The 25,486-nt window shown below is 39.3% G+C and overlaps 1 pseudogene; it reads right to left on the bottom strand.

The window, feature by feature from the left end:
• Positions 1 to 24,599, bottom strand: part of LOC100355138 (large ribosomal subunit protein eL28 pseudogene) — a 114,219-nt pseudogene extending 89,620 nt beyond the window's left edge.
• Between the last annotated feature and the right edge of the window lie 887 nt (positions 24,600 to 25,486).

Genomic DNA, 25,486 nt, shown 5'->3' with positions numbered 1-25,486 from the left:
GGGCCCATGTTGTGGCATAGGGGTAAAGCTGCCACCCATAATGCCAGCATCCCATATGGGCACTAGTTCAAGTCCCAGCTGCTCCACTTCTGATCCAATTCCATGCAATTGCAAGAATGGCCCAAGTGTTTGGGCCCCTGTCACCTCTGTGGGAGACCTGGAAGAAGCTAATGGTTCCTGGATTCGGCTTAGCCTAGCACTAGCCCTTGTGGCCGTCTAGGGAATGAACCAGCAGATAGAAGACCACTCTGTCTCTCCCTCTGTAACTCTGACTTTCAAATACATAAATAAATAAATAAATACTTAGGAAACACTGCAGAACTTTGGGCCATTGATTTTTGTGCTTTGAAAGAATACTTGGGACATTTTGGAATAGCTGGGTGGTTCTGATGACACATGGATTCCTGTCTCTTATCTTCCTTTCTTTTCATCTGCTTTCCAGGCACCATGCAAAAGCCCCAAGCCTGGAGAAGAGCAGTCATCCTCCAAGTTTATGGGGCTCACTTTTGATCCGTATTGCTTTAGAAGAGGAAGGGTGAGGAGGAATGAAAGCCCACATATTCAGCAGAAAAGTCTGGGAGAATCAAGCGCTTTAAAAGTATCCCAGGTGATTCTCATATGCAGAACTATGGTTTGAGAGACTTTCTTCTCAAAGCGTGGTCTGTGCACCAGCAGCATCAACATCACCCAAAAGATTGTTAGAAATTGAGACTCAAAGCTTGGACTCCAGGGGCACCTGAATCCCAATCTATTTTTTAATAAGACTGCTGGTTATTCAAAACACACTAAAGTGTAGGTATGACGTGCGCAGGGACCGGCGCTGTGGCACAGCGGGTAAAACTGCTGCCCACAGTGTCAGCATCCCATATGGGTGCCAGTTTGAGTCCTGGCTGCTCCACTTCCGATCCAGTTGTCTGCTATGGTCTGGGAAAGAGTGGAAGATGGTCCAAGTCCTTGGGCCCCTGTACCCATGTGGGAAACATGGAGGACTCTCCTGGCTCCCAGCTTCAGATCAACCCAACTCCGGCCATTATGGCTATTTGGGGTGTGAACCAGTAGATAGAAGTGGAGCAGCCAGGACTAGAACTGGCACCCATATGGGATGCCAGCACTGCAGGAGGCAGCTTTACCAGCTATGCCATAGCATCAGCCCCTGTAACTTCAAAAATATATAGGATTTTAGGTATTCCTTTCTACTGTTTTTAGAAAAATGACAAAATGCCTTACATTTTCAAAGTTGCTTATGAGGATAAGATGACCTATCAAATACACTATCAAAAATATCATTCATTTTATTTTTATCTTTTTTATTTTTAATTTTTATGTATCTCATAAATACAATATTATGTACATAGTAATTCATCCCACTGTACCTGCCTTCCCATCCATTCTCTCTCCCTCTTCCTGCTCCCTCTCCTGTTTTATCTGAGAAAGAAAAAGAAAAAAAAAAAAGAATGGGGTAAAGAAAACTAAGATAAGTATTCCTTAACAGTCTATACAAGGGCTAATCTATGTTGTTGCTTCTTGAAGGTGATTTTGCTCTTTTTTCCCCCCTTCCTCTTTTCCCTTCCTTCCTCTCCCTTCTTTCCTTTTAACAACTTAATTCTTTTAAGAAGAATCCAAGGCTGATATATCTTTTGTGATCTCTTAGACATAACTATTACTTATGAGGCATAATAATATCCTCCTTTTTATATACTAAAATTAAATGATTCTTTTTTTTTCTTTCAAACTTTTATTTAATGAATATAAATTTCCAAAGTAGAGCTTATGGATTACAATGGCTTCCCCCCCATAATGTCCCTCCCACCCGCAACCCTCCCCTTTCCCACTCCCTCTCCCCTTCCATTCACATCAAGATTCATTTTCATTTCTCTTTATATACAGAAGATCAGTTTAGCATCCATTAAGTAAAGATTTCAACAGTTTGCTCCCACACAGAAACATAAAGTGAAAAATACTGTTTGAGTACTAGTTATAGCATTAAATCTCAATGTACAGCACACTAAGGACAAAGATCCTACATGAGGAGTAAGTACACAGTGACTCCTGTTGTTGACTTAACAAATTGACACTCTTGTTTATGGCCTCAGTAATCACCCTAGGCTCTTGTCATGAGCTGCCAAGGCTATGGAAGCCCCCTGAGTTCACCGACTCTGATCATATTTAGACAAGGCCATGGTCAAAGTGGAAGTTCTCTCCTCCCTTCACAGAAAGGTACCTCCTTCTTTGATGACCTGTTCTTTCCACTGGGATCTCACTCGCTGAGATCTTTCATTTAGGTTTTTTTTTTTTTTTTCCCAGAGTGTCTTGGCTTTCCATGCCTGAAATACTCTCATGGGCTTTTCAGCCGGATCTGCATGCCTTTAGGGCTGATTCTGAGGCCAGAGTGCTGTTTAGGACATCTGCCATTCTATGGGTCTGCTGTGTATCTCACTTCCCATGTTGGATCATTCTCTCCCTTTTTTTCTATCAGCTAGTATTTGCAGACACTATTTTGTTTATGTGATCCCTTTGGTTCTTAGTCCTATCATTATGATCCATTGTGAACAGAAATTGATCACTGGGACTAGTGAGATGGCATTGGTACATGCCACCTTGATGGGATTGAATTGGAATCCCCTGGTATGTTTCTAACTCTACCATTTGAGGTAAGTCAGCTTGAGCATGTCCCGAATTGCACATCTCTTCCCTCTCTTATTCCCACTCTTACATTTAACAGCGATCACTTTTCAGTTAAGTTTCAGCACTTAAGAAGAATTGTGTATTGATTACAGTATTCAACCAAAAGTATTAAGTAGAACAAACAAAAAAAATACTAAGAAGGATAACATATCAAGTTGCTCATCAACAGTCAGGATGAGGGCTGATCAAGTCACCGTTTCTCATAGTGTTCATTTCACTTTAACAGGTTTCCTTTTTGGTGCTCAGTTAGTTTTCACCTATCAAGGAGAACAAGTGGTATTTGTCCCTTTGGGATTGGCTTATTACACTCAGCATAATGTTTTCCAAATTCCTAACAGGGATCACTTTTCAGTTAAAATTTAAACACCTAAGAATAATTGTGTGTTAATTACAGAGTTCAACCAATGGTACTAGAACAACAACAACAACAAAACACTAAAATGGATAAAGTATTACATTGTACATCAACCGTCAGGACAAGAGCTGATCAAGTCACTGTTTCTCATAGTGTCCATTTCATTTCAACAAGATTCCCCCTTGGTGCTCAGTTAGTATTCGCTGATCAGGGAGAACATATGTTATTTGTCCCTTTGGGACTGGCTCAATTCACTCAGCATGATGTTTTCCAAATTCCTCCATCTTGTTGCAAATGACCGGGTTTCGTTGTTTTTGACTGCTGTATAGTATTCAATAGAGTACATGTCCCATAATTTCTTTATCCAGTCTACTGTTGATGGGCATTTGGGTTGGTTCCAGGTCTTAGCTATTGTGAATTGAGCTGCAATAAACATTAATGTGCAGACAGCTTGTTTGTTTGTCAATTTAATTTCCTTTGGGTAAATTCCAAGGAGTGGGATGGCTGGGTTGAATGGTAGGGTTCTATTCAGGTTTCTGAGGAATCTCCAGACTGACTTCCATAGTGGCTTAACCAATTTGCATTCCCACCAACAGTGGATTAGTGTCCCTTTTTCCCCACATCCTCTCCAGCATTTGTTGTTGGTAGATTTCTGAATGTGAGCCATTCTAAGTGGGGTGAGGTGAAACCTCATTGTGGCTTTGATTTGCATTTCCCTGATTGCTAGTGATCTTATCCTGAGACTGAATGATCTGTGAACAAATTAATATTTCTCAGGTACTCTGAGAGGCTCCTGATATTCCAATGCAGGATTTTGAAATTCTCATCGTATAAAAATCAATTGCATCTCCAGGAGGAATGAGTGTGGTTTGATGAGATGACAATAAACAACTGCCATGGGCCAGCACAAACTTGGAATAGGTCTTTTCCCACAGTTTTCATGTTAGATATTACGTGAAATTCAGCAGATTTGTGTATCAAATAGATGTTTGTGAAATGTCATCCAATGGCGCTCAGGAGAATTCAACTTTGGCCTTAAACCAGATTCAGCAGATAAATACACACACACACACACACACACACACACAAACACACAGAGGTATGTCAGAAGAATTCTTCAAGTAAAATACCAATAAGAAGTCTGAAAATCAACATTTGCTTTCCAAATGTCCATGGTGTCCATATGTATTTACTCAAATCTTCATTGTTCTTAAGTTTTTCAAAGAAAAGTGATGAAGTTCTGCCATGACACAATATTACAAAGCTAAAATTAATAAAAACAGATAGAGTGCTTACGTGAAAGAATTTGTTGAACCATGATGAAGAACATGCTTTGCAAAAAGAACAAGCTTTGCAAAGAGATCTCAAGAAGTTCCTAGAGCTTTCTACACTTCAGTTACCTGATCAATGAAATAGAGTAATTGCATTTATGTTGTAGGTTTATGTGAGATAATGTATATCAAGTACTTAGTACACTGATGGACTCATACTAAATGCAGTGCTATCAAAACATCCTTTCAATTATAGACAATTAATGACTGAACCTTCGGTCTAAGATATCTTTGTCATTTTCATGTGTGGTTCCAGGGGATTTCTGGAAAACTGGTAGTCAAAAGCCTTGAAAGCCTTGGAAACTAGAAGACTTCTTGTTCTGCTTTCACCCCATCCCATAAATGAGCTGAACAGAAATTTGAAATAGTAGAATTCTTAAAGACTCTCAGTTTCTATCTGAAATTGTCAATAAATTGCTTGTGAACTAACCTGTTTACATTAAGCCTGTTTCTAAAACATGGGTTCAGAGGATCTTTAATGGGGAATGTAGGATTGTCCACTAGAAGACATTTTCTCAGAAATTCAATGGGTGTTCAGAGCTCACTCACTATAGACCAAGTCCAATGCAACAGAACATTTCACCAAACTGTTAGCCTATTTGAACAATCATCTAGTTGTTTTTGAAAATCAAAGTCAAGATTTTGACATACCTTGATTCGCATCAACCATCATAATTCACAAGATCAATAAAATCTACTTACATGCTTCTACACTGCATTATGTTTAAAAATTTGTTCAAAAATATTGCCCTGCTATCAAATAAACATGCAATTTAGCAATAGTTTTGTTAGATACAATAAAATCCCTATTCACTATATTTCAAAGCACCTAAATATGGCTGCTTTCAATGTATTTTCAGCTACAGCTGCTGTCAATATGTTGATAAAAAATCATTCAGGAAATAATTCCAAAACTACAGTTGGCACTGATAGTCCCTCCAGGCCAGGTGTGTAGACCAAATGTCAAGCTACACTTGCCAGCTCTGATGCATAATTAATGGGGACCTAGACATTGAGTATGTGGCAATGTGGGGCCGAATAGAGAAAAATAACCACAATTTTAGAATCCTACCACACACTCTCATCTACTGATTTCTGTTGTTCAGACGATAGTATAAATGCTGTCCCCTAGTATCTACCTGCCGCCAGACACAATTAAATAATGCCAGTTTCCTATTTGTTTAATATAATTCAGCTATAAATTAATTTATCTTTTATTGTTCACTTAGCCATTACATTCAAATGAAATAGAGTATGTGAAACTGTCAAGGAAGGAATTACTACCCATACTTAAGAGCTGAGAAAGGTTAAATGATATACACAAAAATTTGAGAGATAAACATTACACCCATGTTGAAGTGCCCCAACTGTCAGAGTATCAACAAAAAATTACAACTATCACTTGGAATTCATCAACCATGAATTCCAAACATGAGACCCGTGGCTCACTACCTTGGAAGTCAGACCAGCTCCTGAGGTACCAAGGAACAAAATTTGGGTTAGAATGGACACTGGAATTTCACTTTCTTGAGATCCACTCAAGACCCATGGATTGTGAGCCGGTGTTGTGATCTGCAACGAGGAGAAGATGTCTATTCTGAGGTGCTGTGTTGAGTTACAATAGTATATTCTATTGAGTTTAACTGCACATACTTCTAATGTTGTCCAACTGAGTTAATAATACTGACACTATCAACCTAGAAAAAAAATGTTAAGCATCTGCCTTCACTTATATGTGGCTAAGTCTCAAATATTTCCAAACCATATGTGGATTTAACATGGATTTGATGACATTATATAGCTGCTTTTTTATTTCTTGGTTGATTTTTTTATATTGGAAAGAGGACAGGAAGGATCAAATGAAAGGATTATTGCCAGAAAAATGCTTTAGCCCATCTTTCTTGTCAAACCATTAGATTTAAGAGTTCAATCTTGTTTTATTGAGTTTATAATTTCCTGATGTTCTTGCCTAATTTTTCATAAAGCAGATATATAACTGAATATCCATAAATTATTCTTACAATGACTTGATACACAATATGAATACATTCCAGTTTATATATAACTTGTAGAACTACAACCAAAATAAAAGGATGTGGGAATCAGAGTGACATAAGAGAATATAAATATTATGTGCTTTAACAAGGTAAAAATTATTATTCAAAAATTGGAAAAAGAATGGGAAGGTAGAAGGAAAACAGCGATTCTCTAATGTGTAACATCTTGAATAAAATGACATATATTAAGTAATATATGTATAAATATTTCACACTACACCAGAGCATTAGTAATGATTTGATGCACAATTACAGCCAGGTAGTGGAGATGACATAGGGAATGGAGGAAAAATAAAAAAACACCCTAATTTTTTTATTGCTCAAATATGCAAAGTAATAGTGAAAATAAAATTACAAATCTTTCTTAATATCAGTAGAATCACACACAGAGAGCAAAGTGAAGAAAACAGTGAACAGGCCTCGTACAATACTGCTGTCTTCTTCCAGTTGGTACCTAAGGTCTCATGTAGAGGGTAAAATTCTAACCAGGCGTTGGGAAACCAGGATATCTTGGCTGTTCCACTGTGACAAATACCACGATGATGTATAAGCCTTTCTATAATCCATGGATAATAGTTTTGGCAGAAATATCGAGTGTAGGAAAGACAGATTATTGGAACTGGTTCACATGATTGTGAGAATTTCTCTCTCTCTGCCCCCCTTCCCCGTCTTCACAGTGGAACATTCATCTTACTATTAGAATTGGCTCGCATGATTGTGAGAATTTTTCTATTTTTCTCTCTCTTTTGTAGTCTCTTTCACTGTCTTCACACTGGAACATTGATCTTCTCTCACTTCAGACTTGGACTCAGATTCAATCTTTCACTATTGACTCTCCTAGTTCTTAGACCTTTGGCCTCAGAATGAAACTAACGCGAATGGCTCTCCTGGGTCTTGGATACCATGTGCTCTCCTGTGTGTCTGCTTGCCAACTGAAGTTCTCCACAGTAAGGTGACTCAAATCCTTATCTGTCCAGCATCTCTCTACCTAACTGAACTATTATCTATTCATTCTATTGACTCTACTTATCTGAATTGCCCACATTAATACAGATTTATGAAGAACTAATAATATCAAATGAAGTTACAATTACAAAGGGAATAGAACAAAACCACAAAATTTTAATATCAATAGAATCACATACAGAAAGTAAAATGGAAAATGTGACTTATAGTCAAAGACTTAAAAATAATCTATACATTCAGACAGCATAACATCAAATAATAAAACTGGCATTGTGATACAGTGGGTTAGGCTACTACCTGTGACACCGGCATCCCATATACGTTCCAGTTCCAGTCCTGGTTGCTTCATTTCTGATGCAGCTCCCTGCCAATGTGTCTGGAAAAGCAGCAGAAGATGCTTGGGCCCCTGACACCCATGTGGGAGACCCAGATGAAACTCCCAGCTCCTGGCTTCAGACTGGTGCTTACCCTGTTCATTGCGGCCATTTGAGGAGTGAACCAGCAGATGAAAAATTTCTCTCTCTCTCTCTCTCTCACACACACACACCTTCTCTTTGTAACTCTTCCTTTCAAATAAATAAGTGAATCTGGAAGAAATGAAAGGACCACCTGTCACATGAGTAAGTGTAAGTGAGCTTAACGCAATTATAAAGGGCTTTCAAATTAGTTTATCAAACTACTCTACAACATGTTTTGGAGAACTCTAAAATAAGGTATTTCAGAATGGCCAATATAGAAAAATGTATACCAGGGAAATGAAGAAGAAGAAAGAAATAAAACGGCCAGCGCCGTGGCTCACTAGGCTAATCCTTCGCCTTGCGGCGCCAGCACACCGGGTTCTAGTCCCGGTCGGGGCGCCGGATTCTGTCCTGGTTGCCCCTCTTCCAGGCCAGCCCTCTGCTGTGGCCAGGGAGTGCAGTGGAGGATGGCCCAAGGCCTTGGGCCCTGCACCCCATGGGAGACCAGAAGAAGCACCTGGCTCCTACCATCGGATCAGCATGGTGCACTGGCCGCAGCACGCCGGCCGTGGCGGTCATTGGAGGGTGAACCAACGGCAAAGGAAGACCTTTCTCTCTGTCTCTCTCTCTCTCACTGTCCACTCTGCCTGTCAAAAAAAAAAAAAAAAAAGAAGAAAGAAATAAAGCAAAGGTCAGAATTTACTATCAGGTAAGGTGGAACTCAGATTATAAAGAATTAGATGACAAGGCTGGCATTGTGACACAGAAAGTTAAGCTCCCGCTTACAATGCCGGCATCTGATATCAGAGTGCCAGTTCTAGTTCCAGCTGCCTGTCTTCCAAACCAGCTCCCTGCTAATGCATCTAGGAGAGCAGTGGAAGATGATCCAAGTACTTGGGCTGCTGCACTCACGGGAAACCCACATGAAGTTCCTGGCTTCTGGCATTGTCCTACTTTAGCTTCAGCTTTTGCCATCATTTGGGAAGTGAACCAACAGGTAGAGGATCTCTCTCTCTCTCTTTCCCTCCTTTTCTCTCTTTCTGCCACTCTACCTTTCAAATAAATAAAATAAATATTTTTTAAAAATTAGTTGAGTGAAAGGAAATTTATAATATCAAAGATTATTCCTAGGAAATTATTTATCAGTAGATAAATCAGAAAATATTAAAATATATTCAGTTCAGCTGCCAAATAATGTTTATGTTTCAGGGGCAATACTGGATCACCCCACTCAGAAACAGGAAAAGAATGGCCATGTTACCACTTTTATTTAACTTTGTACGGGAAGTACTAACTAATGCAATTATGCAAGAGAAAGAAATTAGAGATGTCAAAATTGATGAAGAGATAAGCAGGTATTTAGCCCAGCAGTTAAGATGTACACATCCCACAATGGGGTGCCTGGATTTGATTCTTGCCTCTAGCTCCTGATTCCAGCATCATGACAATTCTGACCTGGAAGGCATTAATTATGGCTCAAGTAATTGGGTGTCACACATGTAGGACACCTAGGTTTCTTTCCAAACTCTTAGCTTTGGCTTGGCCAAGCCCCAGTTGTTGTCATCATTTGAGGAGTGAACCGAAGAATGGAGCTCTGTCTGTTTCTGTCTGACCTCTGTTTGTCTCTCTGATTTTTGTTATAAAAATGTTTTAAATGTAAGTAAATAAAACTATCACTATATGCAGATCACATGTTAATGTATCTAGAAAGCCCCAGGAAATGCAATAAAAGCATACTACAAATAAAATTGAAGTTAGCATGGTACAAAATTAATATTTATGTTTATGTAACTTTTCGTATATGTAATCAATATTCATTGAAAATATAACAGAAGAAGAAGGCCTATCCCCAGGTAAAGTGCCTACAAAGAAATGTTTACAGCCTAGAATCGAAAACAAAAGATTAAAACATTCTTTGAAAATCAACAGCAAGTCATGAGCAAATGAAACGGCAGTCTGCAAAGGAAGACTCCGCATCATGAAGATGGTGAGCTTCTCTAAGTTAATTTATGAATTTAAGGTGATTTCAGAACTAGACCAGCCAATTTTAATATTCATGTGGAACTAGAAACAAAAATTCAGGAAATCTCTGTAAAAGGAGAGCACCAAGAAGAAAATTTTTTCTGGCAGGTCAAGCTTCAGAATTAATGAAGTACAGCTCGCCCTCCACATCCACAGGTTCTGTGTCTGGGAGTCAGCCAAAAGAGGATGAAAAACATATTTTTAAAAAGTACATAAATACTGAAACTTCTTTCTTGCCATTATTCCCTAAACAGTGTAGTATAGTATAATATATATTTATATATTATCATATAGTATTATTGTATACATTAATACATTTATATTGTATTAGGTATTATAAATAACCTAAAGATGATTTAAAGTATATGGAAGGAGATGTACTGCCTATATAAAATACTATGCCATTTTATATGAGGGACTTGAACGTCCATACATTTTAGTATCTGCAGGGCTCTTGGAACTAATCCATCTATTGATACTGAAGGCTAGCTGTGTAGAGCTGACACATAAGTAATAGGCAAATATGCAAACACAACAGAATAAAGAGAAACAGACTTAAATGCATATGGAGTTTTAATATATAATAAAGTGATATCTCAAATCAGTGAGAAAAAGATATACTATCAATGAATCATCTGAGAATGTCCAAGAAGAGTTGTGGCAAATAATCATAGCTTGACCTTTATCTTATGTCATAATCCAGAATAAAATCCCCAATGGGCTAGGAATTTATCCTATAGATACAAACACATACGAATGAAATAACATTTGGACGTTACTCACTGAAGCACTGTTTATCATAGAAACATATTGGAAAAAACTTAAATGCTCGCCAATAAGGGACTTATTAAATACATTAATAGCATACTCATAAAATGAAATACTCAAAAAAAGGTTTTATCAATGTATAACATCAAAATTTCTCCATGATATATTAAGTAAAAAAACACACAAAATACAATTAAACATACGTAGTATTTTATTATCTGTAATTTAAAGATAATAACATATGCATTTTAAAAATGTATTTATTTTATTTGAGAAAGAGAGACAGAGAGAAATCTCCCATCCACTGGTTTACTCCTCCAAAAGCCCCCAAGAGCTGGAACTAGGCCAGCGTGAGGTCAGGGGCCAGAAACTCAATCCACATCTCCCATGCGAGTGACCTAACTCCCTGAGTAGTCACCTGCTACCTGCCTGTGTATGCATTAGCAGGAAACTGGAACTGGAAGCAGAGCTGACTCTATCCCGGGCTCTCTGATATGGTGTGTGAGCATCCAAAGCAGCATCTTAACTGCTAGGCCAAACGTGTGCCCCAACAACATATATCATTATTAGCTTTTATATAAACACAAGTGTTTATCAGGATAAATAGGAGATCAACAGTAGTGGTCCCCATTGGGGAGCGATAGAGGTTAAGATATGAGACAGAATTTTGGATCTTTATATTTTTACACTTTTTAACATTGAAACTAGATAAATGAATTCCTACTCAAAAAATCAATACATATTTTAATGAGAAAATTTTTATCTAATTATTACTAGAAGTGGAAATAGTCCTACAAGCAACCTGCCAACCAGTAGAAATAAATTTATTTTATTAGTAAATCTGCATATAATTTTTTGTACTTAGATATTGTTTTAGGAATAAAATGCATTCCTGATCTCTCCAGGATAGATCAAATTCCTGTGTTATATCCATTTTGTACTTTCTTGGAGCACTTACCGTAATTAATCAACTAATATATTGTTCAATGAATGTCTTCCAATCAAGAATTCAAGCACCACAAAGATAACAGCAGGGCCCACTTTGTATATGTCTGTGTCCTGTGGTATTGATTTCTAGAAGATACTATACTGAATGAAGGAGTTGATATGTTTTTATTTTGCTTTTAAAATTAAGTATTTATTATTTGTCTCTTTTGCTTCCAATGCTGGCATATTCTTTCAGATTCTTTCCAATATTTTACTTAGCTTAAATTCAACTACTTTCTATAATTCTCAAAACTTCCCTTTAAGACACTTCATTGTGAGTCAATAGACAGGCCATCTTCATAGCTTTTCACATGACCCAGAATGATCTCATCAGTATGGAAAACTTCAGGCATCTCACTTTTTCAGAAGTCTTTCTAAAGCCTGTTTTGTTTTCACCTGCCGTACTAAACAAAAGATATAGTTCTCAATTATCTCAATGAATACTCATCACTAGATAATACTTTGCTGGGTGGAATTCTAACTGCTTTTCCACATTCTTTCCTCTTCCTACAGTATTGATAATCATTGTTCACCAGAAATCCATCAAAAATATTTTCCATCTTCTCTCTTTGAATGTATTGTCTAAAACTGATCAACTTTAAGTGAACTTGTATGTTAAATAAACTCAAGCTGTGAATATCTAAATATCTAAATATCTAAAAGCTCACCAAGGATGTGGTGACTTTAACTGTAATGCTAAATTTGTTGAAACCATTTTGGCATGCTTTTAAAAAAAATCTGGGGAAAACAATTCAAGTTGGGGTTAGCGCTGTGGTACAGTGGGTTAAAGCCCCGGCCTACAGCACTGGCATCCCATATGGCTGGCGTTTCTAGTCCCTTCTGCTCTTCTTCCAATCCAGCTCTCTGCTATGGCCTGGGAAAGCAGTAGAAGATGGCCCCTGAACCCATGTGGGAGAACCAGAAGAAGCTCCTGGCTCCTGGCTTCAGATCGGCACAGCTCCAGCCATTGCAGCCATCTGGGAAGTGAATCAGTGGATGGAAGACCTCTCTCTCTGTCTCCACCTCTCTCTGTAACTTTATCTTTCAAATAAATAAAATAAATCTTAAAAAAAAATCTGGGTGAATATGTAAACACTGAAGGGTTGCAGATTATAAAAATCTTCAAAAGACTGTTTTAACAGGCTTTTAGGTATGATTTTTAAGCAGTTTGTTTTATAATTCATATGTAATAAACTCTATATATTTAAAGTATATAATTTGATAATTTTTGACATATACATCCATGAAACCATCCTCAAATCAATATGATGAACCAGTTCCCCATTGCAAAAAATTTCTGTAATCCCATCTATAATCAACAATCCAGGTCCCCAGGTAACTGTGGATGGTCTTTATGCTACTCTAGATTAGTTTTCATTTTCTGGAATTTTGAATAAATAGAATCATACAGTATTATTCTTTTTTACCCTTTTTTCATTCAGCAAATTATTTTGAGATTCATTGATGCTATAGCATATCAATACTACATCCCCTTTAATCAGTAATTCTATTCCTTTGCAGTAGGATTCTGTTATAGGATTATGACGATTTTTTTTTTATCTGTTCACTTGTTTATAGGCATTTGGGTTGTTTTAAGATTTTAACTTGTACAAATAAGTTGTTCTGAGTTATTACGTGCAAGTGTCTGTATGGTGTTATGGACTGAATTGTATCCCCCCAATTCATTTGTTAAAACCATTCCCTAGGGTACCTCAGATATATTTGCAGGTTAGGGTCCACCCTAATGGCCTCCCCAGTCCTTTAGCTTTTGACAGTGTCACATATCCTTTAACACTGTCACCATGACGTCACCATTTCCTTTTGCCTGAAGCCTTCCTTTAGCACTTATTGTAGTGCTGCTGGTCTGCGGCTGATTCTTCCAGTTTTATACCTGCTAAATCATTTTTTCATCTTTGAATTATTTTTATTTACTTATTTAATTTATTTTAAAGGCAGAGAGACAGAAAAAGAACTGTTGTAGATTTGCTCTCTCCCCCAGTGCCTTCAACAGCTGGAACTGGGCCAGGCCATTGCCAGAAGCCTAGAACACAATCAGATCTCCCATGTGGATGACAGGGGCCCAATCACCTGGGCTGCTACCTATAGCATCCCTGTATATGCGCAAGGGGAAGCTGGATTGGAAGCAGAGCTGAAACTCTAACCCAGGAACTCTGATATGGGATGTGGGCACCCTAAGGGGCCGCCTAACTGCTACATCAAATGCCTGCCTCTCAGCTTTGTTATTGAAAGATAGAATTATAGATTAACAGTCCTTTTATTTCAGCAATTTGAAGATGCTGAGTCACTGCAAATTCACTTGCATTTTTTCTACTGAGAAATATTCTGTCATCTGTGTTTCTCTGAATGTATCATGTCTTTCTTTTTTGGCTATTTTTGTAATTTTCTCACCATCATTAGTCTTGAGCAATTTGATTATGATGTATTTTGGTGTAGTTTTCCTCATGTTGTTTGCATTTGCTGAGACTCTTTATTCTGTAGTTTTGAATTTTCATAAAATTCAGAAATTTTTAACTTTCTTCTTTATTTTTCTGTTCCCTACTTTCTCCAATTACATGTGAAGTGCATGAAGCTGTCTGCTCCTCTTTTCAGTCCATCTATCTCTGTGTGCTTTATTTTGATTCATTGGATCATTTGCTTGCTATGTTTTCAAAGTCACTTTTCCTTCCTTCTTCAATATCTAATCAACTTTTACTTCCATCCAATGTATTTTTTGAATTTGTCCACTATAGTCCTTATCCCTTGAGTTCAATGTGAGTCTCATTTTGTTTTGGTTTTTTTGATTTTAAGTATCATTCCTGTTTCTCCCTAAATTTGTAAATATATGAAGTACAATTAGTTAACTACTTTATCACAATTATGATAAAATTATGTGTGCTCATTCAAACATCTGTTTTAGTTCTTAGTCAAGTGATTCATTTGCCAAATATGGTTAATATTTTTTGCTTCATTGCATAGTTTGTGACTGTTTTTGAACATCAGACCTTGTAAATTTTATCTCATTAGGTGTTGGATATTTTTGTGTTCCTAAAAATGTTCCTGAACGTTGTTCTGAGATGTAGTTATTTGGAAACAGTTTTATTCTTCTAGTTCTTTTGCTAAACTGGTCAGGCCAATGCTTGGTGTACAGCTACTTCTTCCTCACTACTGGGGCAAGACCTTTCTGTGTACTTGCTGGGAGCTATGGAGTTTTCCAACCTGGATGGTTGGAGCCCTGCAGGAGGACTGGGCACTATTACCGCTAATTTATTGAGGAACTGCTTTGCCCCTCTTGGGGGATTTCCTCACAGCAAGTGCCAATCGGTACTAAGCTGAAACTTGAAAGGCGCCCTTTGCAGGTGTGTGACGTTCTCTCTGTGCCTCTCCCTGCTGCTGCAATTCTCCCCTATGACTCTAGCCTTCATGGTATCCCTGGACTCTCAATTCTATGTCCTCAATCACAGAGTCTAAGGCACTTACCTGAATTTGTTCTCTCAGCACTTCCTCCTGGAAACTCTCAAGATAGTAAGCTGGGACAATTGTAAGGCTCATCTCATTGTCTGTCTCTCAGGGATCTCTCTGTTCTGTTGCATAGTGCCTAGTATCCTGAAAACTATTGTTTTCTGTATTTTGTCCATTAGCTTTTGGCTATTACAAGTGGGAAGGATAATTTGGAAATTAAAAGTTTATCTTTATCAGAAGTGAAAGTGCCCACAATCTTTTTTTTTATATTTCATTCATTCATTAAATAGAGAGAGAAAGAGAAAGAATCTCCCATCCGCTGCTTCATTCCCCAAATGCCTGCAACAATCGGGGATGAGACAGGCTGAAACCAGGAGCTGGGAATTCAGTCCAAACCTTCCATGTGCTTGGCAGAAATCCAATTAATGGAGCCATCACTGCTGCCTCCCAGGGTGCATATTAGTAGGAAGCCGGAGTCAGAAGCAGAGCCTGGACTTGAACCCATGCACTCCAATATGGGATGTGGGCATCTCAAGTGACATCCGAATAACTGTGCCAAACAACTTGCCTCAACAAACTCTTTTAACCATTGTTCTCTGGAAATAACATTATCTACATTGCCTGTATTATCCTGACTTTTTTAGACTGGCCAAGCTCATGCTTAGTTTAGAGCTACTGATTCCTAACAATTTTTTAAAAATTATATTGGGGCAAGCATTTGGTACAGTTATAAAGAAAGACTGGGTCACACACTTTTTTGTGCTACCTGTGTTCAAGTCCCATCTCTGCTCCTGATTCCGGCTTCCTGGTAACATGCAACCCAGGAGGCAACACTGATGGCTCAAGCACGTGAGTTCCTGTCATCCATTTGGGAGACTTGGATTGAGTTCCTGGATCCTACACGTTTTTAGGAGTAAACCAGAAGATGGTATCTCTTTCTCTGTTTCTCAAATAAAATAAATAAATAAATAAAATTTTAAGAATAAAAATAAAAATAATATCATTTTATTATATGTTAGGGCCAAAGTTTGGTATTTAAATTCACTTACTCTTCTTATGTCATTTAGAAAATGTAACTTTTAATTTTAACTAATCAAGAGTTATTTGTCTATATGTATCAAATGTGTTACCGGCGCTGCGGCTCGCTAGGCTAATCCTCCGCCTTGCGGTGCCGGCACACCGGGTTCCAGTCCCGGTCGGGGTGCCGGATTCTGTCCCGGTTGCCCCTCTTCCAGTCCAGCTCTCTGCTGTGGCCAGGGAGTGCAGTGGAGGATGGCCCAAGGCCTTGGGCCCTGCACCCCATGGGAGACCAGGAGAAGTACCTGGCTCCTGCCATTGGATCAGCGCGGTGCGCCGGCCGCAGCAGCCATTGGAGGGTGAACCAACGGCAAAGGAAGACCTTTCTCTCTGCCTCTCTCTCTCACTGTCCACTCTGCCTGTCAAAAAAAAAAAAAAAAAAAAAAAGCGTTACTAATCAAAGGACTAATCAAAGGAAATGTTTGAATTGGCACTGGTGCAATGCATACTTCCTCCTCATGTTTTGACATTCTCAAACCAAAGTTTGAAACTTCTTAATTTTTATTTTCTCTTCACTCACCTTAGCTTTTGGTGAAATGCTAGCCACGTGCTAGATTTCTGCTTATGTGCCAACTTTGATTTGTTATGGCCACAAGATTGCTGTGTGTTATACTTCTTTTAGTATGATTTCTATTTTCTAGATTAATTTTTTAATTGCTGTCTTATATCTTTTCCTGATATATGATTTATAGTTGTTTTCTTAAGGAATAGAATTGTCCAACAACAAGTATTAAGCGATTTAAATTCTATCTTTGTCATGCATAAAACCCTATATTGTGGTTGCTTTGTTCCTGAACCCTTCTTCTGTTGTATTCTTTCTTAGGTAGCTCAAATTACAGTGACAGTGTTTATAAAAGTGGCTTTGGAGTTACACTATCCAGGTTACAATTCCGATTTATCATTTACTGGTTGTTTATTTTTGACAAATGTGTGCATTCTGGATCTCAGTTTTTTCTTCTGAGAATTGGATATTAAAAGTACTATCTGGAAGCAGGTATAGAGCCTAGCAGTCTAGACATGTCCTACAATAGACTAGCTGCATTTAATTCCCACCCCTGGCTCTTGACTCCGGATTCCTGCTAATACAAATCCTGGAAGGCAGCCATGAGGATCAAGGAATTGGGTTACTGACACCCACGTGGGAAACCTAGATCAAATTCCTAGCTCCCAGCTTCAGCCTCAGCCAGGCCATTGTGGGCATTTGCAGAATGAACCAGCTGGTAGTATCTCTGTCTCTGTCTCTCTCTCTCTCTCTGTCTCTCTCCTTCCCTATCAATAAATAAAAAATAATAAACAAGTGAAATATTTTATATTTCATAGGGTTTTGAGAAGAAATACTTGAGAGAGAGTGCATAAAACACTTAGCACAGTGTCCAGCACTCAGTAAGACTTCAATAAATATAAAATGATAGTAGTAATGCTTTATGGTATAGTATTATGCCTAATAAGTAAGTTCTCTCATGTTATATATTTTTTTTTCAAAATTTTCTTTGCCTATGTCCCTGTTATCCTCCCTTTTGCCTCTGTGTTAGAAGTGACTCCCAGGGCCGGTGCTGTGGCACAGTGGGTTAAAGCCCTTGCCTGAAGCGCCGGCATCCCATATGGGCGCCGGTTCTAGTCCAGGCTGCTCCTCTTCCAATCCAGCTCTCTGCTGTGGCCCGGGAAGGCAGTGGAGGATGGTCCAAGTGCTTGGGCCCCTGCACCCACATGGGAGACCTGGAAGAAGCTCCTGGCTCCTGGCTTCAAATCGGCACAGCTCTGGCCATTGTGACCATCTGGGTAGTGAACCATCGGATGGAAGACATCTCTCTGTGTCTCTACCCCTCTCTGTAACTCTGTCTTTCAAATAAGCAAAATAAACCTTTTTTTTTTTTAAATTTGACAGGTAGAGTTGTAGACAGTAAAGAGAGAAAGAGGCAGAGAGAAAGGTCTTCCTTCCATTGGTTCACTCCTCAAATGGCCGCTACAGCTGGTGCTGCGCCAATCTGAAGCCAGGAGCCAGGTGCTTCCTCCTGGTCTCCCACATGGGTGCAGGGGCCCAAGGACTTGGATCATCCTCCACTGCCCACCCAGGCCACAGCAGAGAGCTGGACTTGAAGAGGAGCAACCGGGACTAGAACCTGGAGCCCATATGGGATGCCAGCACTGCAAGGCGGAGGATTAACCAAGTGAACACAGCGCAGGCCCCAAATAAAATAAATCTTTAAAAAAAAAAAAAGAAGTGACTCCCTAAGACCCAATACAAGACTGTGGGAGAAATGTACTATATTGGGAGCTGATCTTTGAGAGTCACTTAATTACTAACATGCAGTTAACTATAGGGAGAAGGGTGGTGGAAATGAAAAGCATGTTCTTGGTATGATGATGCTTTTAATTTAACAGCACCGTGCACAGTTTTTGCTTTTATTTTTTCATTTGAGAAGAGAGAGAATGAAAGATAGAAAGAAAGAGAGAGAAAGAGCTTCCACCTGCTGTTTCCTGCCCCAGATGCCTGCAATGGCTACAGCGGGACCAGATCTGGGACTAGGAATAAAATCCAGGTCTCCCATGTGCCTAGCAGAAACTCAGTTATTTGAGCCATCCCCACTGTCTCCAAGAGTCTGCATTGGCAAGAAGTTAGAGTCAAGACTTGGGAATTGGGAATTGAACTCAGGTCCTCCAATGCAGAACGTGGGTATTTTAGCCACCACATACAGAACTCACCAGAGAAACCTACTGGATTTCACACCTCTAAGAAAGCAAATTTTTAAACCTTATAATTTTCATCTATGATCATTGGCTTAGTCAGACTTTTGTCATTTTCTTGAATTGGATTTGGTAAACTTAAAAAAACTATTCTATGCAGATTTTTCTTGAATGACAAGATTGTTCATGATCATTTTACTTAAATTTTTAATCTCTATCTATCGTTATATATCATTTATCATGCATAATATTTAAATTGCTGTTCTTTTTCTTTTTGTCTGGGCAGACCTGCCAATTTTATTGGACTCTTCCAAGAACTGGCTCTTGATATTACCTATTCATTTTTGTTTGCTTTTTCTTGCTCGTTAATTTCAACTTTTTATCTCCCTCATTGCAACGTTGTTGAGAGTCTTGGACGTTTTCTATCTTGTTCACTCAAATGCTTGGTTTGTTTAATTTAAAACACCATCATTCTATATTCTACCCACGTTATTTTCCTCACTGTCACAATTTAGATCCAACATCTAAAAATTTCTCTTTGGAGTGTATGAATGTATGTGTATCTGTTTTAAAACCACTGATTTGGCAGATAAAAAAAAACAAAATAAGCTTCATGTGGGCCAGATTTCTCGCTTGATGAAGGTAAATGTTGTGCTCTAACAAATTTGGTGAATGAATGGATGTACCTATTCTTGCCACACTTACTTTCCCTATTCAAATGTCTGTACCTAGAACACATTCTCATCTCTGCTGGGTGAATGTTCTGGGTCAATTTGCCAAAAATCAGCTTCAGGGAGCCAACTTTCCACCAGGCCAATTTGCCAAATTTTCTTGTTCCTTTGAACTATTTATAAAGTTTACAGCAGCTCGCATTGGGTGGAATAGTTTTAATAGCTTTTAAAGATTTGTGTAAACTTTTAGTTGACCAGTGTTCATTTTGTTTTCATAACAGCATTTTAAGGAATGCTTAATGTGTCTCTACCCAACTTCCTGCTGCTGCATCTGGAAAGAGCTGGGACAAAGAAAGGGAACCTCTTCTAGGGGTAAAATAAAGGGGGTCAGTGCAAGTGGTTCATTCTAAGGAGGGCAAGATGTGGTTCCTGTGAAGCACACATTCATGAACACCTGCTCACCAAGAGTGTGTTCTCAAATATAATGGCTTTTTACAAATAAATTCTGCTTAGAAACAAGGAGCTGCCCCAGTTTCCCTTTCTGCCTTGCATTTCCCTTCCCCCTGTCTCTTGCCTCCCTGCCAGGGGAGGGTTGTGCTATGTGCTGACTGCTCTCTGGTGCTCCCCAGGCAGCCACTCATTCCAATCTGGAGCTGGGGCAGAGACAAGTCCAACATTCCTTCCAATGCTATTGTGGAGGCCAGATGAAAGCCAGCCCATCAAAATGAATAGTGAAAAGAAGTAAGTACATCTAGAGAAGTGGCCAATTGTGAGTTGGACGCCAGTCTTCCAGCACTTGTGAGTTCACATGACCACTTTTCTGCAAAGCCTTCTTGATTTTTCTTGGCCCAGTTGGTGGCTCCCGTCGCTGGAGTCTTGAAGAATGCTGTTGACACATTGGCAGTATGTTCCTTAGAAGTGACTGGAAGCTGTAAGCATTTTATCTTAGTCATTGGGTTTATTAGAATCTCAATTTCCTGACTCTTCATTCAACAATTAATGAACAGAAAAGTCATTATTAAACAAATATCTATTTGATGACATGTCAGCTGCCACTGTGAACTATGTGCCAAGCTGTGGAGTAAATGCTGGGGATTAAGATTAAATAAAACCCAATCCAGTCCAAAGTTCACATCCCAGAGGCGACAGGGACTGGGTCTTTGAAGATTGATCCACCCTGCCCCTCACATTGTGAGTGCCACAGAGCATATGCTCAGTAGAAGTGCTAGGCATATTTCAGGCAGAAAGCCATGAGAAGAACCAGGACAGCAAGTCCCAAGTACAGTCATGGGTGTTTGTAACTAACACTTACAGCAACCATAGAAAATAGTTCAGGATCAAGAGAGGTTATGAGCTCTGAGGTCTATACTTTCTAATTCATCAAAAAAACTGAAAAAAAAATGACAAATTTAAAACTGTGTGTTGAGGTACATAGTAGTCATAAGGTCACAAGGATAGAAATCTGGGATAGTCCTTGTATCTAAAGTTTGAATCCTGAAACAAGCTACCTGCCTTTCTATTTAGACTTCAGCAATAATCATTCAATAATTAGGATATGTTAAATGATATGTTGGGTATAACTTCATCAGCAAAAATTATTTAATTCAACCATATTGTAGTTCAAAGTGTAACCTATGAATCCCAGGATGACAAACATTAAAGATTCAAGTTTCCTTATGACTCATCAAAAAACATCCAGAAACACACAATAACTTAGGATGTTCAATAAAATACAGAAGGACCAAAGTAAAATTTAATTAAAATCCTATCCTCAGGATTTTTGAAGACTTGTAAGTTGGTCTATATAGGCTCTCAAAATAAACTTCTCTCAAAATAAAGTCCACAACCTTCTCTCAAAATAAGCTTTTTAGGGGCCGGCGCTGTGGCATAGCAGGTAGGACTGCGCCTGCAGTGCCAGCATCCCATATGGGTTCTGGTTCAAGTCTTGGCTGCTCTACTTCCGATCCAGCTCCCTGCTGTGGCCTGGGGAAGTAGTAGATGGCCCAAGTCCTTGGGCCTCTGTACCTGTGTGGGAGACCCAGAGGAAGCTCCTGGCTCCTGGCTCCTGGCTTCAGATCGGCACAGCTCTGGCCATTGCAGCTAACTGGGGAGTGAAGCTGCAGATGGAAGATCTCTGTCTCTAGCCTCTCTTTCTCTCTGTGTGTAACTCTGACTTTCAAATATATAAATAAATATTTTAAAAAATAAAAATAAAAAGCTGGTATCAAATATACTACTCTAGATTTATAACAAGTGAGAAAGGAAAGAGGTAGTAATTAGATTTTAGTAATCAGATTTAAATTTTTAGTACAGTATATGTGTTATCCCGAATAATGATACCCTAAAAGATATCCACATGATCATACTCAGAACCTGTGAATGTTACCATATACAGCAAAGACAAAACAGAAGGGTTTTGCAGATAGAATATATTTATAGTTTTTGAGATGGGAAAATTACCCTGGATTATTTGGGTGGGTAGGTTTTATTGTAGTTACAGTTTATAGTGACATTACAGTTACACTTTGGAACTATTTAACTTAGAGGCAAAATGGATTAAGCTGAATCCTACCATCAAATTGATGTAGACGACAAGAATAGCAGGATAATAAAAGGCAATGATATGTGTTCCGTGTTTCCTGAATGAGCCCAAAATTACCTTCCTGCCTACTTTGGTTCAAGGGCCAGTCTGTGCCCTTTGGCCCCCACAGTCAGTTACAATGCTGATTTTCATTCAGTGGCTCACATGCTCTGAGTTATAACTAGAACTAATGCAGGGGCCGGTGCCGCGGCTCACTAGGCTAATCCTTCTCCTTGCGGCGCCGGCACACCTGGTTCTAGTCCCGGTCGGGGCGCCGGATTCTTTCCCGGTTGCCCTTCTTCCAGGCCAGCTCTCTGCTGTGGCCCTGGAGTGCAGTGGAGGATGGCCCAAGTACTTGGGCCCTGCACCCCATGGGACACCAGGAGAAGCACCTGGCTCCTGGCTTCGGATCGGCGCGATGCGCCGGCCGCGGCGGCCATTGGAGGGTGAACCAACGGCAAAAAATGAAGACCTTTCTCTCTGTCTCTCTCTCTCACTGTCCACTCTGCCTGTCAAAAAATTAAAATAAATAAATAAAAAATAACTTCTTAGAACTAATGCAGGACCTCTTCAACCATCAGGCCTGCTTTCCACAAAGCAAGCCCTGAGAGAACCTCTAAGGGTGGAGATTCCAAAGATCTCTTTTATCCTCTTTAATAAATTTAAACAATTTTGGAACAAGCCCTCCACCCATACCACTGTTTAGATAGTCAGGGAAGTTCTGAGAGGAGCAACTTTGCTTACTGAATTGCTTTGGAAGATCAGACCACCCAACAAGCTCCCAACAGTCCTCACCATCGTTCAGCCTGCAACTGCACCACTGTGGACGCTTAATAAATCTCAGGTAAAAGCATTCACTTATTGTTACATTTAAAAGACTTTACACACACACACACACACACACACACACTGAAAGCCTTTTTAATTAGAATATTTGGAGGGAAATACTTTTACTTTCCATTTTGGAAATGGTGAGAAATAAAAGCTTGATTTTACTCAGGGCACTCCTGTTTTAAATCAAGCTAGTTTTCCTATAGAGTAGTCAGTGATTTGCCCACTCTTAATATACCTCTGCCAGACATGTTCCCTTTGAAATTAATTGCAGTTTGCGAAAATTAAAAAGTGAAGACGAGGAAGAATGTAATTTCATATTGGTAGTTTCTGTGACTGGATAAACACTTGTGAATACTTTCATACTAGAGTAGTAACTGATTTAATTCATACAGTGGAGTGAACATATGGTACCATGTTTGTATTAGCTATGCCCAGTACATGAAAAGAAATCACTAAGTTGGAAATGCAAACCTACACTTTCTTCCCGCAATGCACTATATTTTATATTTAAATTTGTCACCAAAAATGATCTCCAACTAATATGAACTATCACAAAAGCAAGCATATCAGTAAATGCACAGGTTAATAACCAGAGCATATAAAAATGGGAGATTTGCAATTCAGTCTACAAATATCATGATCATACTTTTTAACAGGCCCTGTCTCCTGAGTTGGTGACAGAAGAGCAAACAAGCCAGACTTAGCCAACGCCACATTGAATTGGAGATAACATTCTTTGGCCAGAGTCATTATGGAAGTAATTGTGGCAGATGATGTGGGTTGCCTTATTTAATATGCCTTCTTGTCTCCTTCCTGTACTACTGAAGTTGGAAAGCAAGAAATGGCATTTCTCAGACTCCCTTAAAGCAAGAGTTTAGGATGTGATTTGGATTCCAAACCTTAGGAAAGACTTGAATTCCACCAAATTAATTGTAGAATTGGTTAGCTACATAATTTGGGGGGCTTGGAACAAAATAAAAATACATAGTTCCCTGTACAAAAAGCAGAAGAAAAGTGTTTTTCTTCTTCTCTGGTCTTGCAATCATTTAGGGTATTTCTTCTGTTTTTTTTTTGTAATATTTAATGTTACACTCCCACAAACATGGGGCTACTCATGTATCAGTGTATGCACTTAACTGAGTTCATGACTTGGGGCACAAGCAGTCCTCTGGCTACAGATTTTTCTCTCATTAGCTGCAAGAGCAAAGTCTCTGGAAGTCCACCCAGGTACACTGTAGTCTACCACTCCAATCTACATTGATGGGCCACCTCCATGCTCAGATACCCCAGGCACTAGGATTGGGTAAGAGGCTCATCCCTGCCAAGTTACCCACCAAATGCCCGGTGCTGCTTCCAGCCTTCGACAAAGCTAGCTGCTGCCTTGTTTTACTAAGCCCTCTCCTGCTGAGAGATTCCTGGGGACATATGTACCTCTTTCTAAAACCCCAGTCCTCCTCTCACACTCATGTCCAGGCCACAAATGGCAACAGAGGAAAGCAGTGGTCACTGGACAGTAGTCCAGAAGGAGAAACCTAGGGCGCTGAGACATAGGAGAGCTGTTGGATGAGAATCTGTTCCAAGGAGGTGACAGGAAGAAGGAACTGAGACTCCAAGGTCTCAGTGCAAACTCCCATGTTCCAAAGGACATTGTTCCAAACTCCATTGTCCCAAAAGATGTCACTCCAAAAACACACATTTAAAGATGAGATTTTTAGAATTTTAAGACTGTCATAGCAGAACATTAATTTCCAGCCTTGGGGCTGTTCTGCACTCCCCCTGAGCAATTGCACGGTTTCCTTGCTCACAAGGCTGGTCCTGAGTCGGGAGAAAGGATGGGTGGCCTTTTTGTGCCTGTTGATCATGCTACAGCATCAATGCTCTCTTGTCATCAGTTTTCTGCAAAGATATCAGAGTGAGACTGTGAAATTCTTGGCCAGGCAGGCAGATGCTGAGTGATTTTGGAAATTAGGAGTTGTTCCTAGAAGGCCAGCCTCGTGCTTTTAGCCCTTCCAATAATTTTGTAAGCCATCTAATAGCTGCTAATAACTTCCTTTATACATAGTCCAACCAGAAAATTCAAATACAAACAAAATAAATCAGAACCAATAATTCTCTCTGCAAAAGCATGCAATAGAACGATGCCAGAAACTGACTGTGGTGGTGATCACCATTGCAGGCACAAAAGAAGACATTTTATATTGCACGTCATCCGTGCTAGGAGAAAAATCATTTATGCTAAAGGAAAGGCATCACAGAATGGAAGAGCAGTGTCACTTTCATCTGTTCTTTATATTACAAGAGTTGGAGAGGATAGTTGCAGTGGACCAGTGATTAGGTTTGAAAGTGGCACAGGAGTAAATTATGTCCGTGTTCAGGGATAGTATAAGCTTTATATTTAAGTAAATGGAAGTTTGGATCCAGACCATCTCTCTGTGCTCTCTGTTACCTTGTGTAGGTAACTTCTCCAAGCATCAGTGAGTTGATGGGGTAGTGCAGGAAATGATAGGGAGTGGAACAGGGGCTGGATCAATGGAGGGCTGCTGGGTTGTG

The sequence above is a fragment of the Oryctolagus cuniculus genome, chromosome 7, assembly GCF_051225735.1.
Source record: "Oryctolagus cuniculus isolate XC-2025 breed Fujian yellow rabbit chromosome 7, ASM5122573v1, whole genome shotgun sequence".
NCBI lineage: Eukaryota > Metazoa > Chordata > Mammalia > Lagomorpha > Leporidae > Oryctolagus > Oryctolagus cuniculus.
Note: the sequence above shows the minus strand (reverse complement) of the source record. Positions and strands in the feature narration are given on the sequence as shown.